This window comes from Myotis lucifugus, unplaced genomic scaffold, assembly GCF_000147115.1.
Source record: "Myotis lucifugus unplaced genomic scaffold, Myoluc2.0 scaffold_11, whole genome shotgun sequence".
In the NCBI taxonomy this organism is placed as follows: Eukaryota; Metazoa; Chordata; class Mammalia; order Chiroptera; family Vespertilionidae; genus Myotis; species Myotis lucifugus.
In genome coordinates, this window is record NW_005871059.1 from 4091067 (window position 1) to 4103396 (window position 12330).

Here is a 12330-nt window from a genome sequence, read left to right on the forward strand (position 1 = left end):
GCTTTTACATTTCATTTATTTTAATCCTCACCTGAGGACATGCTTAGAGAGGAAGGAGGGAGGGAAGGAGAGAGATATCCAAGAGAGAAGGAAACATAGGTGCTCTGACCAGGATCAAACCTGCAACCCAGGTATGTGCCCTCACCTGGAATCCAACTGGCAACCTTTTGGGGCACAGGACAATACCCAACTGAGCCTCTCCGGCCGGACAACATTTCTATTGTATTTTTAATCCCAAGGTATTGACATTGTATCATTTAATCCATAAAGCATTAGACAGTGTGTTGAGCAGCAAAGCAAAACAATTACAGAAACAAGTTCAAGGAAGGACAGAAGCTGGATTAAACTCTCTATATATATCTTCCGCCACATGTATCAAGGGTTTTGTTAAGGATCACACAGACTGCCATCTGTCCTTGTAGGCAACCAAGGGGAAAACTGAACAGCGTGGTTTAGGAATACATAAAAGCAAATCATTATTTTCTTAAAAATCCTCTCTTAAATAATTACATTCAAATGGTACACATTTTAAAAATGGACTTGATGAACTGATTCAGCTACCCACACCAAGGTGTTATCAAATAACAACAGAAAGAGCAGCAACAAACTGGTCGGTATACCCCATAAACACACCAAGGCTAGTTCGCACCCTGAATCCCACTTCTCTACCTGCTGCCAGTCATTGGTCTCCACCTATAAATTGAGTACATGACCCAGGGCCAATTCTGTCTTGAGGGGCAAGCACTTCTGCAGTACTCTAATTATCTTCATCAATATAATTATCACCAACATGATTATAACCATCATCATCATCTTCTTCTTCACTTCCCTGGCTGCCATCATTGCCAATATTTATCAAGTGCCACTTAGTGCCACATACCATGCCAGGCACTTGACATTTAATCTCCTCAAAAACCTTATGAGATAGGGAATTTTACTATTTCCATTTTACCAACGAGAAGACTGAGGCACAAAGAGATTACGTATCTTGCCAAGACCGCATGCTAGAAGGTGCAGAGTCTATATTCATGCAGGTGTACATACTCTTAATTGTCACGCTAACATCTTCTGGCCATCTGGTCAGTGCCCATATGCTGACGACAGAGCCACCTTTAGCTTCTAAGTCCCTGTCCTCCTTCCCTACTCCTTAGCCTGTACCCAAGTGTTTTGCTTTGCCATTTTCTTCCTTCTAAGGCTTTGTTCTGATAACTGGTCTTCTCCCAGTACAGGTCAGCCAAGTGACTGAGTCCCTTCCACCTGCTCACAGACCTAACAATGGAGACATGCCAATACCGGCTGCTCTCATGTTCCACGTGCTGCCCTTACCCCACTACTCTGCTTGAGCACTCCCATCACCTATTGCTTGCCAAAATGAACTTCCTAACTGAAGACCTGAAGCCTCTCCAATCAATCCCTGCCATGAGGCCACCCCAGTGGGGAGGGCATATATCCAAGTTCTGGTCTCCCCTGCATATTTCTGATCCTACTAGCAATCACTGGTCTTGTCTGGCAAAAATCTGAAGTTGCTAAGGGTGGTAATGAATCTCGCTTAATACTTACCAATGTCTCAAGGAAGGTCTTGGGTTCTCTAACTACTTCAACTGCAAACCAATGAAGACTCATTCCCTCTTGAGGCATCACAACCCCAAAACACAAAGACGCTGTTCTGAGCTGGTGGTAAACACACAGTAGCTCCCTCTTCCTACAAGCCACTGAGGAGCCTGCCACCTGTCAGCGACTGGGCAGTGTAATTAGGTAACACTTGTGATGGGCTTTGTGACATATAGCACACATGTTGTCCCGGGGGCTCACACATGGCATTCCACTTGCAAAATTCAAGAGCTATTTTTAAAATCTATCTACCAGTTGAGCAAAACCTAGAGTGTTTCCTTTTGCGGACTGTAGTAAACCCATTATTTTTTCATTGAGCATACCTCAAAAAGAGCATACAACTGGTGGGAATTAGTGAATAGGATACACAGGACATCTAAAACAAAACTAGTTGTACTCAATGCCAAGTTTTCAGGGAAACTCAAAGAGCTTGCTTTGTTTGGATTCTTTTGAAAATAAGTAATTCAAGGGGGAGAAGAGGGAACGGATGGCATCTTGTCTGACCCGATGTCATTTCCAGGTAGGAGAGTGAGTCACAGTGCTGGTGGCACAGCCAAGGGCACACTGAGGAGACATGTGGGATGCCCTGGAACCTGCAAATACCAACACCAGTGCCCTGGCTAGACTTGCTTGGTCAGTTAAGCCAAGTGCCTTGACTGGTGTAGGTTTAAGCGTGGGATCACCTTTATCTCCCTGGACTATAAAAGACACAAAGCTTTTCTGGCAGCAGGAAAAACAAGAGGTTTATTTTTAATGAGTGAGAGTAGGTCCCTCACTCCCTCTTTTACGAATGCCTCCTTTTGCCAAAGGGAACCCTCTAACGGAGTAGGTGGGTTTATTGGATTGCCTATGGCTAAGAGGTTTGCGGGTAGTTCCCCAAATTGTTGTATTCCTCCAAGGACAGAGACGCTGGAGTTCACCTCCTTTCCGCCTGGGCTTTCCCTTCCATAATGAATACACCATCAAGATGGCTCTGCGGTGACGTGTGTCCTGCTGACTCTCAGGAGATTGCGATCAACTTTTAAGTTCTAGAAGTTTGCAGGGCCAAATGCTGGCATGTTCTCAAACCCACTTGCCTTATTATCTAGTGTCTAACCTTGTGGAGATAACAATGCTGAAAATACCAGATGACTTCGTCAACCCTGAACAGTGATCCTCCTTGATTTAAACCATTCTCTCTCTCTCTCTCTCTCTCTCTCTCTCTCTCTCTCTCTCTCTCAACTGCCCAGTACTATATTTCCTAAAAATTAATACTTTTCTTCAAGTATTGCTTTTTCCTCCAGGGCATGACATAACCAGGGGCATGACATAACAAGGGGGCCCTTAGAGAAAAGCCTTGGTCAAAACTATCCAATGTCCAAACAGTAATATTCTTCCCCGTGCTGACAATTGACTAGGCATGTCGGGATGAGGCTCCAACCAACTGAGCTACCCGGACAGAACCTCCAGGTGCTTCTCTAATCAGAGGCAACCATTCTGGAGCCCCTGGCTGTGCAGTCCGACAAGAAGGTCGGGACAGAAGCTCAATCTCTACACCTTATAAAGTGAGCTCCTAACCGTCCCCCTACCCAGCCCCCTCTCTCTCTTCTGTTAACAGCCTCGCCCACTTCCAGCATCTTCCCTTATCCCTGTCCCTTCCCAGATTTGATCAAGTTCTAAACTCCTCCAACGCATGTTTCTTGCATCAGTTTCCTCACTCCCATTTCTACACCTCAATCTTTGCTCAGGGTTTTGTTACCTTTCATCTTGCTGGACTGCAGCAAGGGCTTTCTAACTGCTCTTTCTCCTCCCAAATAATCAATCTCGCTTCTAATAAATCAAACTTCCCAAGCAAATCATTCTTGTGTCATTCTCCTAATCAGAAACTTCCATAAATTTCCTTTTAACCACAAAACAATGGCAAACTATGAAACTGGCATTCACAAGTTATGACAACACCGGTACAACCTACTCTGCAAGTTACTTAATCTAATTCAATTGAAACTGAACTGTACCAAGCTCCCTTGAACCCCCAAACATGATCAAACTAATACTCAAGTAGCTCAACTTACTAAAATTACAGTAACATTTTGTGGATTTGATAAGGAGTCCATATACATGCCAGGTTCACAGTTTCCAAAATGATAAATATTTCCCATTAGAGTCTCATTATTAAAACCTGAGAATTATTCAGAATCATTGAGTTGCTTTAAGAAATGTCTCCTCTCCACCCCCCCCCCCAATAATAACAATAATTTTCCTGTGATTGTTTCCCTCTATATAATAATCTAGGCTTTGGGCTAGTAACTCTGGCACAAATTATAAATTTAAAAAACAAACAATAAATACTTCATTGTATCATTTTACATCATTTTTAAGCAACACTTTTCCTTTCATTCATGAATGCTTTAGGTACAACTAATGCATTAAAGAATCCTCATCTGAAAGTCCCAGCACCTAAGTGGATACCTGCTACTATTGCCAGGAGAGCGTGAGATACAGATTGAAATGTATGTGAAAAACAAACACTGGGTGCTTGTTCAGCATTTCTTAAGTGAACTCTGATTTTTCTCAATCCCTAAGGCACAATCTAGCCAAAATGATCCCCTTACTTGCAAAAACGCAACCCTCTTAAACATCTTGAAATATGGTGAGTCAGGCACATATATGCTTCTTTAACACCTGAACAAGTCACAACGAGTCATAGTATCAACGTATATGTAGTCTAGCTGCAGGCCATGAAGGAATTATGCAACATGAATTATATCAAAATGAAGATTAAGAATTGAAAAATCCACCAAGAACTTAGCTTGGGTAGAAGCTTCAACAAATATCCCCATTATGGCGGATAAGTTGCAAACAACAGGAAATTTTAAGGAGCTTTCAAGCTCCATATTAACCTCAACATTTTTACATAGAAAATCACTAAAAACCCAGGTGACATTTTTTATCCCATAGTTTGTATTCCATACAGTTTTAGATACAGCTTTGCATGTGGTCAGGCTGTATAAATGTTGACTGACCATAACTGCATAATGCTGAATTACAGAAAATCATGTCTTCCAATAACTAGGTATGGTATCAGATGGGTATGAGATTTTTCAGGATGATCACTTAATAAGTTTTATAATGTCTAACAGGTGGACACCTGAAACTAATATACTATTGTATGTCAACTGTAATAGAAAAATAAGGAAAAAAGATTGTTAAAAATGATGTCCTCTAATAATTTCTTGAGTTTAGTTTTGTGGAAAGAAATTTTGTCTGTTGAACCCCAGCACACTTACTAAAGTACTCAATCAAACCTTAGGGATTGCCTAAATCACAGTTTTAAATTTAGCTAAAATTCATGAAATTGCTTAAGTAAAAATACAGACCTGGGAGGCAATTTCTATGCCTGTGTCGTGGATGTGTGGTGGGCAAAGCTTGTGCCACCACAGTGTGTTACATTAGTTTGTGAGGTCCTCCTCATAGCCGTCCATTGTAGACGGAACACTTAATTACCTCCAATGCAACCTGGCTGTTTATTACCTCATGAGGTTTCTGTTCACTATGCAACGTGACTTTATGTGCAACTCACAGTTAACATTGTCCCAGAGAGAAAATGTCATACTGGTAACATGGTTGGTAGGTCTATGGAAAGGTATGGCTCCTGTTTTAAGAAACCGATTGAGAACGTTAAGAACTTTCTAAAATAAAAATCAAGTCTAGATTATAAATAACTTGTGATCTGAATGTGCAACCATTAAAGAGATAACCATGGGCACTGATGCCCACATTTCCTTTTTCTTGTAACATAAATACACCCACCGAGCCAAGCTGGCGTGGCTCAGTGGTTGAGCATCGACCTATGAACCAGAGGGAATTCCTGGTCAGGCCACATGCCCGGTTGCAGGCTCAATCCCCAGTGTGGGGCGTGCAGGAGGCAGCCGATTGGTGATTCTCTCTCATCGTTGATGTTTCTATCTCTCTCTCCCTCTCCCTTCTTCTCTGAAATCAATAAAAATATATGTATTTTTAAATACATCCACCTATATTCAGCAGTTTCTCGTGGTGAGTACTCATCAGGATCCCTCTACAAATGCTCTCTAAACTCACTGTTACTCTACCATAGTTGTATTCAACCCAACTGACACACACCAGGAATTTTCTAGAGGCAACTTCTTGATGGGGAAGTATGAGTATTCATGTCAAGCTAAGTGTGTGTTCAGTATGGTCTGTAGTGAAAGTGACTCTCCAAGTAACGGACTTGGTCATTTGACACGTTTTGTGACTGCCTCCAACAGTTCTTCCTTAAAAGGCACAAGAAATCATCTATTGTTTGGCTTTAAATATAGACTGCAGTTTTTAAAGACAATTCTGAAATCACTTAGATATTAAATTTCTTTTTCTTTCTTTCTTTCTTTTCCTCCTGCATGCCCCTTACTGGGGATCAAGTTGTCCTAGAGCAGCGGTTCTCAACCTGTGGGTCGCCAACCTGTGGGTCACGACCCCTTTGGGAATCGAACGACCCTTTCACAGGGGTCGCCTAAGACCATCGGAAAACACATAAATAATTACATATTGTTTTTGTGATTAATCACTATGCTTTAATTATGTTCAATTTGTAACAATGAAAGTATATCCTGCATATCACATATTTACATTACAATTCATAACAATAGCAAAATTAGTTATGAAGTAGGAACTAAAATAAATTTATGGTTGGGGTCACCACAACATGAGGAACTGTATTAAAGGGTCGCGGCATTAGGAAAGTTGAGAACCACTGTCCTAGAAGGTGATACGCAGAAGTTGGCGGCCTCTCTGCTGGGTGCTAATGGATAGGACCTTGTTCTATTTTCAATTTCGCAAACATTACTATAAAACAAAATATGCCAACTGTGTTTATTTATAACTTTTTTTTTTTATCTACTGTGGTTCAGAAACAGATTTCACTCGTAGCAGCAATATCGACACTGGGCCTCCTAATGAAATCCTCCAGAGGTATTCTTTGAGGTTCAGATGGTGACAATTCCAGTGAAAAGAAAGAAGCAAACATCTGACTGAAATTCGGGTTTACATGCAAAATGTGCACCTTCTCAGGTCAGGCCGGGTGGCCGGAACCCAGCTCTGAGAAGCATGCACTTCTGGCCTGTTCTCCAGCCATCCTTCCCTCTGTCCTGTCCTCAAGTCTGTGTTACGTGGGCACAGCACATGATGATGTTTCTCTGTCATTGGTGTTTCTATCTCTCTATCCCTCTCCCTTTCTCTCTAAAGGTCAATAAAAACATATTTTTTTAAAAGAACACAATTAGCCATGGTATTTAATTAAAAGACAATATCTACTTGGGAAAAAATACATGATCCTGGTTGTTACTATAGTTGGCATTGTCATTCTAACTATACTAGTAAATGCTCTGCAGAGGTCCAGCCCTGTTAAATTCATCTAAACCCTGGCTGTTTACTTCTGTTGGTCCAGTTTATGGCACAGAATAAGCTGAGCAATCATACAAGGTCTTGTCCCAATTACTCACAAACCTTATTTAGTCTTACACTTGATACTACGTTGGAGAGTCCTGACCCCAACCCAAGGGACCTGCTCTTCCAGACCAGTTCACCTAAGCTTTCCAACCAACACATCTTCATTTTTTACCTCTTCTATTGTCCCAATGCTTAATGTATGTCCACGTGAACTGACGGTGAGCTAGAATTTGCTGTCAGCAGATCTGTGTCACCCACTTACGAATGTGACTGATATAATCTTATCCTTGGCTGTCTTGTTCTATTGCAACACATGCTTCCTGAAAGGAGGCTCATGTTTTCTATTACTGATAAGTTCCCCATGACACTAAGTTACTGAAACACACACATACACACACAAATCGTAAGTGCTGTTTATACTTTGCTGATTTTATCAGTTCCCGGCATTGATTTTCAAGAAGAATACCACATGCCATCATTTAGCTGTTTCTAAAATAGTTTTTACAGAATACACACACTAAAACTATAAAACAATAATCCTCTAATAGGTTATTCTGTTAAAGGAAATTAGTTTTCAAGAAAAGGCCACAGGTAAGGCAGTAAGATGTTTTCTTTTACTCTATTTAGTTATTTTATTACTTTACTGTATTTACTTTCCCCTTGGTTCTTTCTTGTCTTATTGAGGAAATACCTCTAATGCCTATTATCCCCTGTCTTCTACCACAAAGTAGAGGATGTGCTTTAACAGATTCTCTTAAATTCAAGATTGCCCACAGAATGGACAAAGTCGCTTGCCCCAATTCTCAATAATCCAGGCTGTTGAACTTTTCAGTTCCCCCATTTATTTTTCTTAGCTTGAGTTGTTGTGTTGCTTTGATTTCATTTCATTTTTCCCACCACCATTTATCCCCTCTAGTCTCTGTCTCTTCCTTTGCTAACATTTCTTGCCACTATCAGATGACTACCTCTAGCAACCAGGCAACTCTCTTAATTTACTGCTTCCAATCTGCCAGAAAAGTAAGACATCACACATGCTTGTATGTGAGTTAGATGCAAAGGGAGAAAAAAGAGATGAAGTCATTTAGAGAGAATGGATACAAAATGTGGAAGTCCAGAAAGTTATTTAAAACCCAACTCTTTAGAACTGTTACCCTTCATAAGTGGGTATTAGGAGACTTTAGACTTCTATTTTAAATAATTTTGTGGGGTATTTTTCTCAATTTTTTATAATGAGTGTATCACTGTAATTTGTACAGTACAATTTTATATTATACTATGCCTTATAATATTACACTTTTATATTATACTAGAGGCTCGGTGCATGAATTCCTGCACCAGTGCGGTCCGGCTGGCCCTCCCTGATTGGGGTAGGGGGGCCGAAGGAGAGCCATGGGTGGTTGGTGGGTCGGCCCTGCCCCCTGGTCGAACTCCCGGTGGAACTCCCAGTAGAGGGGACAATTTGCATATTAGCCTTTTATTATACAGGATTACCTAACACATAAACAAATCTGTGAAACAAGATTTATGGGGAAGCGGGTGAAAGTGGGGCAGAGGTGGGGGGGATTGAAGAATCTCCTGAGAGTAAAATGCAAAGTTAGTGGGTGGTCTGGGGGGATTCAGAGATTTGGCATTGTCCTACTTGTTTCAAATCCTCTCTCATACCAACTCTTTATTTTACTTTTAACAAGTCCTATTTTATGCTTATTACTTTTTTCTACTATAAATAACAATAATATTTATTATTGTTACCCAGGAACGCTGCAATGTGTTCTACAAACCTAATCTTATTTAACCTTTACAACAACCTGATGAAGAAGCCACTGTCATCGCCATCTGACAAGTGAACCTCCAGGCAGGTGGGCGATGCAGCCAGGTCTTCCCCGCCCGATTATGTGCCTCCCTTTAGGAGCATTAGTTTCTGACTCTGGCCAACCGAAATCGTAAGATTTATTCATACCCACCTCACAGGGTTATTAAAAGAACTAAATAAGGTCAATTTGGATGCCTCATAAACTCCAATGTATTTTAAAAATGTCATTATTGGTCATTATCAGCACTGTTATTATTATGGCCTCCTCATTCTTTACCTTCCTTTTTAGTTATTGGCAGCACTTGAGGTAGTGAGGCAGATAACGGGTGGTCAGTGATGCAGATTGGTAATTACCGTAATATCACTGGTATTTAAGAGATTCATCAAAAATACAAAACAGTACATTTCTCCTCAAGTTAACATTCTCCTTTAGACAGAAAGGTTCACTCTTCTTGAGTGACTGACTGTGATGAGGAATTCAGGTAGAATACCAAACCAGATTCCAAAAGATACAAGCGATCTAAGGACTATCTTGCAAGAAGCGTAACCCACAGTCCAGGGAGAAAGAACATTCCCATACAAACCAAAATTCCCTTTGAAATCACAGCTGGAAATCTGTCTACCTCTCAGTATCTTTGTTAAGAAGCACGTCTCTGCTGTCGTACGGCACGCGTTAGAGAAACAACATACACTCCCACAAACACATCCAGATGTTCTCGAATATTCATGACGTGCTCCCAGTCTGGTTTGGACTTGCCCTTGATTTATTGCTGATTAAATTCCATCAGCTTCTGCTGAGGCCCATGAGATGGATGGCATTGCTGTGGCAAAAATTTCAAACATCTTCATATTCTAAATAAATGCAGAAAGGATTTATGCACAAGCTTCAGAGTAACCAGAGATGGAGATTAGGCCTGAACTGAACTTGAACACCACTGCTACAGTTGATAAACTGAGCCTCCACTTCTCCCACTCAGGTTGACATGTCAAGAAGGGAGAAGGGGGCTAGATCCTGATGCTCTACAGCAGGGGTGGGGAACCTTTTTTCTGCCAAGGGCCATTTGGATGTTTATAACATTATTTGAGGACCATACAAAATTATCAACTTAAAAATTATTTGGTCAAGCATTTCATTAACTCACCCCTAATGCCTTGGCAGGGCCAGACCAAATGATTTTGTGGGCCTCACACTGCCCACGGGCCAGACGTTCCCACCCTTGCTCTACAGTAATACAGTGAAACATTAGGGGGAAAACAATGGCTGTGCTCTGAGGTTATTGAGATATCTTTTCCAGTCACCAACTTAGTTAATTTGTGTCCTCCCAGATACAGAATGATGGAAAAGCCAGAATAAGTATAATGGAACCAACGTTGTATTGAACAAATTTACCATCTTGCTCTCTTCTATTTAAAATAAAATTCTCAAAGCTTCCAAACTGAACAAAAAGGCAGCTCCAAAGTAAAAAACACTTCTGAAATGGATATAATGATCTAACAAAAGGTGGCCAGGGAAAGCTCCAGTCGATATATTTGGTGTTCTGGGACTCAGTTCTTTCTGTCCTTGGTCATTTTAGTGCACAGGAGCTGTGCTGAGGGTCATGTCCAAAATATGGACCTATATGTAGGTCAGGAGGCCAAGGTCAGCTATGTGCAGCACACCAGCAAGGGCTTACAGCCCTGCTCCCAGTGACTTCCTGTCTGGACCCTGCATGCCTCTGCCTAATCCCATGCCAGACGCCTAACCTCCCCATCCCCAAGCCAGGCTTTGAGGACAGGTGGACACCTTGGCCTGGGCCACTCAGTCTTCACCAAGAGCCTCAAGTTTAAACCTTTGACATTATCGTCAAATGACATTATAGGTACAGCAGCCGAAACCCACTCTTAATTGCCTGAAAATAACAAGCATACATCACACTCCTTTACATGTTTGTCTCATGTCAAGGCCAGACAGGCCTCTAGTCCAGTGGTCGCCAACCTTTCGGACCTCACGGACCACCAGTGGTCCGCGGACCACTGCTAGTCTACTACCAACTGACACGTTTAAATAGCCCATAATTAGCCTGTGATTAGCACAAATAAATTACACTGTTAAGAATGCTTAGTGAGGCGGCTTGACATTTTGGTAACATGGTTTTACTATTCCAGGGCTCCAAAAAGGCACCTGACCTGGGCTTCATTCAACTCTGAAAGGTGCCGATTCTAAAAATGGACACACTCCTTTCCCAGGCCAAGCCCTGGCCAAGCCCAGAATCTGCCATCAAAGAGGCCTTTCTTAAACTTCAATTCCTTGGCTTTTCTCCCCAGTTACTGTCCATTTGATTAACATTTAGGAATTCTCCCTGTTGTATGTAAATGAAAACTACTACAAAGCTCAGACTTTTCCCCCTTTCTGGCAAGCATTTGGATTTTAAGCAGGATGCTATTTTGGTTTTTAATCCCCCAGGCATACTGTGTTTTATAAGCACAAACACACACAAATCCGTCATTTCTACATGCTCAGGAGCAAAAACAGAAAAAGAAGCTAATGTTGTTGAACCATATTTGGTTCAACTGATGAAGACCTCTCAACTCTAGACGATTATGTCACACATAACACATCTAATCTGTTCATTTCCATCGCTGTACAGCATACAAAGGTCTCTAAGTTGAAGAGGACAGAAGCACACCTAAATTGATAGTAAATATAATAAAAGCCTTCTTAATTATGAGGAGGATGGGATGATGCCAAGGTCGAATCTGGCAGCCAAGAGACCTGTTTATGTCCATGTTGACGGGTGCAATGTACAAAAAAATGCTGACTAAATTGGGACTGGCCATTTGACTACAAACGGGACTTTGTCTGAGAGGAGCCAGAGCAGAGAACTGTATTACCATCTGGCTGAAGACATAATGCCTCAGTGTATTTTGACATCGAGTGTGTGAATCCCACAGCAGAATGTAGTTCAGACTCCCATCTGATGCCCACTGTTTCTGATTGCAATCTGCGAATCAACAGTAGCCCAAAGCGAGCGAATCATGTCAGTTCAGGCAAAATGCAATGAAACAAAAAACAATTCCCTTCAAAGCAACAATTTGGGCTTTCGCAGTTGAATATTTAAACACAGAGACAATCTGTGACACAGATCACATTCTTATCCTGTGGATAATGAGAATAAGAATTCAGGAAGTTTGCCTCCTGAGTATCTAATGGGCCTGGGACACGCCAGTACTTCCTGGGAACACCTTTCCCCCAGGCACCAAGGTGGGGGCAGCTTTGCTTTCCTTCTTGTCTTGAATATTCAGGGAGCTCTAAGGTCCAGGAAACCTGTGTCCCACACAGCTGCTTACTGCAGCAAATAACAAAAGAGCAGTCGGTAAACAAAACTAAAACCCCACAGAGAGAATGGACTATGTGTGTGTGTCTATGTGGAACCACAAGTTAGTTCACCTTGGCCCAGCACGTCAACTATTGCGAAAGGGCAATGGTT

General features: G+C 41.6%; 1 protein-coding gene across 13 annotated transcripts in view; it reads right to left on the reverse strand.

Annotated features, from left to right (window-relative positions):
• The window catches only part of SASH1 (SAM and SH3 domain containing 1), a 290860-nt gene that overhangs the window by 103332 nt on the left and 175198 nt on the right, over window positions 1–12330 (reverse strand). The window lies entirely within an intron of this gene.